Below are 7,867 nucleotides of genomic sequence, written 5' to 3'. Positions count from 1 at the left end.
CACTTAAAGACTAGTTGCTGTAGAGATGTTCAAGATTTCATTGCAGTTCACGAAGTCTATCTACGGTATGTGTGTTTTGGACATCTCGAAACTCCTCATGTACTGTGTTCACTGTGACTTTGCGAAGCCAAACGTCGCTGATTCTAAATTACTTTACATGGATACAGACAGTTTCATTTACTAGGGGATAGGATGTAATCCATATGAAATAACTAGGTGCAATTCCGAAACATTCGAAACATCTGGATGTGCGGCCGATAATCATTACAGAATAACAACTGAAAACAAGAAGGTTACCAGCCTAATGAAAGACGTGGCGAATGGACAGCAGATTTTGGATTTTCTAGGTCAAAGATGTACGCATACCGCACAGATGCATGTGCCACCCAGGTACAATGCTGTACACTGTACGGTCTCAAACGCTCTCACAATTGAAGACTTCCTCGAGGGCTTTGGCTTCGCTCCGTGTATGGTACAACACGTAGTCCTTATATCACAAGCCCATTAGGTACATATTGCACTGCAACTGCAAGTCAGGCTGTTGCATCATGACTACAAACAGTTTATCACTGGGGATGGTATCGAGTCCCTTACGTACTCACACTATTCTTTATGTGCTTAAGTGCATGGCTGATTAATTTATTTGTAAATAGTGTTTATGTGTGCAGAATAGTTGTGTGTGCCTCAGTGCGCACCTTGTGTGCCTACATAATGTGTGCACACTGTGTGTGCCTTTAAATATTGTATATAGTTATATGTGCGGTTTTTCTTCACCCTGTGGCTGCTAGCCCTCGTTTCTCACGTATTGGAAATAGAAAAGTGATCAGAAATTAAAGTGTAAATATTGTTTAAAAAGTGTATATAGAAATGAATGCTGTATAAACAAAATCGGAAACTGTTGATAAATGGCAAGCATAGTATAAAGGTCCTTCTTTACTAGTTTCACTGCAAATAGTATCTCAAGACCGCATAGGAATGTGTGTAAGCCGCCAGATAAAAAATCATTTACAGTAAAAAGAAACAGTGTTGTTAATAAACTATAAGAGTTGTAAAAAATATTATTAATGAGAAACCAAAAGAACTGTTAATAATAGTATTAGCAAAACATTTTTATTACCAGGCGAACTAAAAGGGAGTAAATTACCGTTAATGGCAAACCTGATGGTCCTCTCCCTATGGGGAATGGCTGAAGAATAAAGGCACAAACCCAAGTGCTCTAGTTGCCTAAGCAGGAGGACAGAGGAAGGCGAAGGTTGAATCCCATTGGTCCAGGGGGTGACCTTAATTTCCTTGTCAGAAGTCGACGTGCCCATTTAGAGACAGTACATCAGGTAAGTGTACCACATACTTACACGTGCACAGCCATGGGAGGGGACCTGGGGAGATCGCGTGGACAGGGTACCAAATACTAGTGATCAAAGCCATCCAGTATGCCTCATTGCCTCATGCTTAACCTAGTACCCTGTTTCAAGCTCAAATGTAACCTCACATTGTGTCCCTGAGTCTGGGTTCAGACCGGCAGTACCCAGAGTGCGTGGGTAGCAGGGGGATGGGAGAGGGAAGAGTTAGCCTTGAATCTACACTCGTATGTCTTGTAAATTGACATCGGAAGTGACGTTATCAATGACCTCGAAACCGCACTCGTGTATGAGCGCAATGTGTGACGTGACACGAGAAGTGACATCATCATTGACTTTGAACTCAGGCTCGTATCGGTACTGTTATCCTGCTATTTACTTATAGGTAATCGGATGTCAGAGAGATTCATTGGAAGGATCCCAATGAAATGTAATTCATTCACGTAAGAGATTGTTTACAAAGCTGATTTTTGAGTAACTGCTCGTCAATCTGGTACGTTTACCATGTAATTTTTTTAGAGGAGATCGAAAAAGATATAAAGAACTGCGATACATTTCGCCAATTTCTTGTTTAATAAGCGGATGAGCATCACGAAGTGCCCATCCATCTACAGTAGCCGACGCTGCAAGAGAAGCTTACGCATTGCGGAGAAGTCTGTTGCTAAAATTACGAGTTCACAGGTTCCAACGAGAGTCAAACAAAGTATTACATCCTTCGAATGTATGAAGATGACTAATACACAGCCGTTTTCCCCTCGCACCATTCTTCGCTGAATCAGAAAGATGGCAGATGTTTATGGTACACAAAGTACCATCCTCTGTGCACCACAATGTGGCTTGTGTCGTATATCTGTAAATATAGTCCATCACTCCTCGTTAGGTTTCCTTTGTTTCCTATTTCATTGTAGGCGAGTACCAAGATGGTTGTGTTCTTCCAAAGTTCTGTCAGTCGAAGTGCGATGGCGAAACGTTGCTTTAAAATTACATGTCTCCCGGACATCAAGAAGCAACAACTATGGCTAAAGCTGTGTCCAAAACCAAAGGTTTCATTGTTTTCCTCCTATACCGGTAATTCTTTGTCTTGAAAATCGTAATTTTATTGTTGGAGAAGTTTCATTTGCCCAGATCACAGTAATAGCCTACGGCCTTGTTGCAGTGGCATCACCGGTTCCCGTCAAATTACGAAGTTAAGTGTTATCGGGCTTGGATGGGTAACCTTCCAGGTCTGTCTAGCGCTGTTAGTAAGCAGGATGCACTCAGCCCTTGTGAGGCCAATTGAGGAGCTACTTGACTGAGAAGTAGCAGCTCCAGTCGTGAAAACTGACAACGGCCGGGAGAGTTGTGTGCTCACCACATGCCCCTCCACATCCACTTCCAGTGACTCATATCTACTGATAATGACACGGCGGTCACTTCGTAAAGTTGGGCCTTGCGAGTCCTGTCTGGACGAAGTTTCAAAAAGTTCCTAGTATTTACATACATGGACTATTAGTTTCGGCAAATTTTAATTGCCATTTTCAGATTTCTCATGAATCGACGCATCAATGTAGCGTCATATGTAAAATAATAAAATCGTAATTGTGGTAACATTCACAAAAGTTACTGATAAAATGCATTCGGTACATAAGATAGTACTTTCTCTGTCTGTTTTAACAGCTGACAATATCAGGTAACCATAATTCTTTATCTGTTTTGTATCACATGACCTGCTTTCCATTTCAAAATTATGAGTTGCAGCCAAGATCATGGCTTCCAAAATGGCCTCCATGTTGGCAACTTAGGCTTAAAGGTTTTCCCCTCTTTCCTCTGTCATACAACTTGACTCTTAATTTAATTTTAACCAACTGTTACCGAACACGTTGAGCTACCGTGCCGGCACTTAACCACAACGCTGTTGTTGCTTTAGGCTGCTCTGCATTGCACTTCTTGTCCTTCGACCGTTCCCTATTTGTATTTTGCTTTTTTTTCACAGTTCAGTACACCTTCTTCCTGTTGTCATGCTTGATCTGTGTTCAGTTTTGACTGGCTATCCACTGAGCCATCTTAGCACTAAATCTAAGGGGTGTTGCGATGGGGAGTTTCCCTTGTAAGCCGCTGATGTGCGGACACTGGAGATAGCCATTTCACTGCTCTATACCAGTTCAGAGACAGCTATCAGCACCAACAGAATTTAGAGTTCTCTGGTTTTCTACGTTAACCTCCGTGTCACGTGTGAGCTAATGGAAGCTCCCAAGCCTACAGAAATAACAGGTCTCTCTCACCGTATTAAGAGGAAAAGAAAAGAAGAAATAATTAGCAGTTGTTTGGAGTGTAGCCATGTATGGAAGTGAAACATGGACGATAAATAGTTTGGACAAGAAGAGAATAGAAGCTTTCGAAATGTGGTGCTACAGAAGAATGCTGAAGATTAGCTGGGTAGATCACATAACTAATGAGGAGGTATTGAATAGAATTGGGGAGAAGAGGAGTTTGTGGCACAACTTGACAAGAAGAAGGGACCGGTTGGTAGGACATGTTCTGAGGCATCAGGGGATCACAAATTTAACATTGGAGGGCAGTGTGGAGGGTAAAAATCGTAGAGGGAGACCAAGAGATGAATATACTAAGCAGATTCAGAAGGATGTAGGTTGCAGTAGGTACTGGAAGATGAAGAAGCTTGCACAGGATAGAGTAGCATGGAGAGCTGCATCAAACCTGTCTCAGGACTGAAGACCACAACAACAACAGTGAACGTTGTCTGCAGTTTTCATGCAGTGTTTAAGAATTGGCTATACTGTCTACTGGGAATATATTGCGTGACAGTTTTGGCATAAATTTTCACATAACAACTAGTGAATCGTTGGTTGTTGGGTTGGGTCGTCCTGAAGGAGGCGGTCAGACTGCGAGGTCCTCGGTCTCAGCGGATTAGGGAAGGACGGGGAAGGATCTCGGCCGTGCCCTTTCAAAGGAACCATCCCGGCATTTGCCTGGAGAGATTTAGGGAAGTCACGGAAAACCTAAGTCAGGATGGCCGGAAGCGGGATTGAACCGTCGTCTAGAGAATCGTCAGCAAACCTTCGCAGACTACTGCCCGCCCTGTCTGTCAGATCATTCATTTACATAGAAAATAATAACGGTCCTATCACACTTCTCGGGTCACTTCTGACGATGCCCTTGTCTCTGAACACTCGCCTCCAGGACAACGCACTGCCCTCTGTTGCTGACTAAGCCTTCGAGCCACTCACGTATCTGAGAATCTATTCCGTATGCTAAGAAGAACTGTCTGCAGTGAGCCACTTTGTGAAACGCTTCCATCTTACTTGTATTTAACTGTCTTTACCGAAGTATATCGTTACCCTGCATCGTCTACAATAGACAAACATCCTGATAAATAATTTAATCAAAACGACGCAATATGTATTAGAAATCGACCTCTGAGAAGACCAGTTTGGGTTCCGGAGGAATGTAGGAACACGCGATGCAATACAGACCGTACGATTTATTCTAATAGGTACATTAACAATGGGAAAACTGCCTATGTAGCATTTGTAGATTAAGAGAAAGCCTTAACAATGTTGATTGTAATATTCACTTTGAAATTCTGTGGGTATCAGTCATAAAATACGGGGAATGAAAGGTTATCTACAATTTGTACAGAAACCACACTGCGGTTATTAAAGGGCATGAAAGGGGAGTAGAAATTGGGTTGGGAATGAGACAGGTTTGTAGCTTATCCCCGATTTTACGCAATCCCTATACTGCGGCAGCACTGAAATAAACCAGTGAGAAATTTGGAAGGGGAATGAAAGTTTAGAGAGAATAAATAAATAGATTGAGATTTACCGATGACGCTGTAATTCTGACGGAGACAGGAAACGACTCGGAAGAGCAGCTGAGTGGTATGCGTAGTGTCTTGGAAAGACTTAAGATGAACACTAATAAAAGTAAGACAAGGATAATGGAAAGTATTGGAATAAATTCAAGTAAGACTGCTACAGTTAGATTAGGAAATGAGACAGTGGAAGCAGTAAACTTGTTCTGTTATTTGTTCAGCAAACGAAGTGACGATAATCGAAGTAGAGACGCTATAAAACGCAACCTTGGAGGAAAAAGAAAATTACTTCTCAAAAAGAGAAATTTGTTAACGTTGAATATAAATTTAACTGTTGCCAAGTCCATTCTAAAGATACTTGTCTGGAGAGTAGTCTTGTATGGAAGTGAAACATGGCCACTAAATAGTTCGGACAAGAAGAGGTAAATAACATTTATAATGTGATGCTATACAAGAATGCTGATTATTAGATGGGTAGATAGAATTACTAATGAGGAGAAAGGAAATGTATTGCGCAACTTGACTAAAACAAGAAATGTGTTGATACGATATGTCTTGAAGCATCAAGAAATCGTTGGTTTGATGATGAACGGAAGTGTGGGGGCTAGAAATTGTGGAGAGCTGACTACAGAAAGCCGGTTAAAATGGATGTAGGCTACAGCAGCTATGCAGAGATGAAGAGGTTTGCATATGAGAAACTAGGGTGAAGAGATGCATCAAACCTATCTTAGGACTGAAGACGACGGAAAGAACATGACTCATGAAAATCTCCACTTATCATGTATTATGTATCAGTTAAATGAAGCATTCTCCTGATCTGTGTGTCCTGTCTTTTAGCAAGTGCTAGCACTGTCTGGCGTGTGCAGCTGACTCTAGAAGTGGACGCGTATGTTTTACTCCCATATACTCACAAGACGAAACGCGTTTACTGCGTCTGGTAGCAAACAGATAAGAAAACTACAAGCAAATTTATGGTGTTGTGAAAACTATGTTATATGCAGTTTAGATTTAAACGAAACATTTCGTATACTTAGGTTCTGAGTCGTAGGCAGTCCAATCTGTAGGAGGCAATCAGGTAGCAGCCTCGTAGCTGCAATCTATCACTTATTCTTGAAGATCAGCTAATAGCTGAGTGACTACTTTCTCATGTAAGAGAAAATTCCCTGTTTAAGCGCTGTTATTTCATGTCTGTAGTTCCCACATAATTTCACGGTTCTTTACTTTACCATGTAGGCGTTGTTAGACACCATGCTAGTGGACATCGGTGTCAGAGGTAGTTCCCTGAGACCGTTGTTATGGCTGTCTCACAGTTGATTAAGAAAAACAGCAATAAACTTGGCCTGACGGTGCTAATCTTTGTAAAAGCAGTCTCAGTCAACGCAACAGCCGGAGCCGAGAGGCACGTGGCTTTTTTATGACCCATGAAGAGACAGGTCGTTACTTATGGGCCCAGGAAGAAGAAGCGTTTGTTCAGCACCCGTTTTAGTGTTAACTGGTATTGTTAAATATCACGCCTTTCAACGTGCGAGATACTTTAGAGAATGACAAAGACTTATTCGTGCAATGGAATTAAGAGTACATGTGGACATAACAGAATCTTTAGAATTTACCTTGATTTTTTGTGAGAATTACGCTTCTTTAATCCACTGCTTTAGACATTAGCAACAGAGCGAACACAATCTGAGGTTACGTTCTGACATAACTCAGCTTCTCTCAGTGTAATGATTTTCATCCATTGTGAAACGTCCCTTAGAAAAATTTATGAATGATTGTGCTGGTAAACCCCTTACGTTATTTGATTTTCAAACAGCTGAGCGGAACTGAACGTACTCAGACATTTCGCTCTTTACCTATTCTGATCATCACTAAACTGACCGACAATATTTTTAGCGCAACGCAGTCTGACTTTTAATAATCCCTACAAAAGAATGGTCCTGATTAATATTAACCTATACCTTTCACAAATCACTTACCTCACAAAAATCTTCGTTACTCGAACTATTGCAATACAGCGAGCGCCACTATTGCCAGCTAAATAAATGATTCTAACTACTGAAGGCTCTAACTACTGATAGGCATAGTTAGCAAATGAAAAATTTTGATAGAGAACAAACAATGTATTTACCTTAATAGTGCTCAAAAGTCATAATATATACAGCAGGTCATGACATCCAGTCTTACAAATTTACTGTCTCTGATGGACACACGTCCAGATCATCCGCTCTCAAAACTCCGCCATTTCTCTCCCTACATCCACCACTGCTGGCGGCTCACCTCCAACTGCGCAACGCTATGCGCTGTTAACAGCCAACTACCCAACACTACAATAGCAAATTCCAACAATGCAAACCAGCCACAGACTGCACACAGCACAGTTCGTGATTTTCATATAGAGCGCTACATGGCGTTACCAACATAAAAACCTAGACAGCCTACTTACAATTGTGATTCGTTACACTAGATCAATAATCGAACAACTCAGCACCACCTAGTTACATTTGAGATTTATTATTACTATATTGTTAACAAAAATTGTTGCTGTCATTGAGAGAATCTGATTCAATATGCACCATCCGCCATGCCACTTTCGACTGCATCACGTATGAAGGTTTCTTTCTGTTCCATTCGTGTATGGAACGCGGGGAGAATTACTGTTGAATACCCCTGTGCGTGCTGTAGGTAGTCTAGTCACTGCAGG

Source organism: Schistocerca serialis, chromosome 3 (assembly GCF_023864345.2).
Source record: "Schistocerca serialis cubense isolate TAMUIC-IGC-003099 chromosome 3, iqSchSeri2.2, whole genome shotgun sequence".
Taxonomy (NCBI): domain Eukaryota; kingdom Metazoa; phylum Arthropoda; class Insecta; order Orthoptera; family Acrididae; genus Schistocerca; species Schistocerca serialis.
This window is presented reverse-complemented; position numbering follows the sequence as displayed.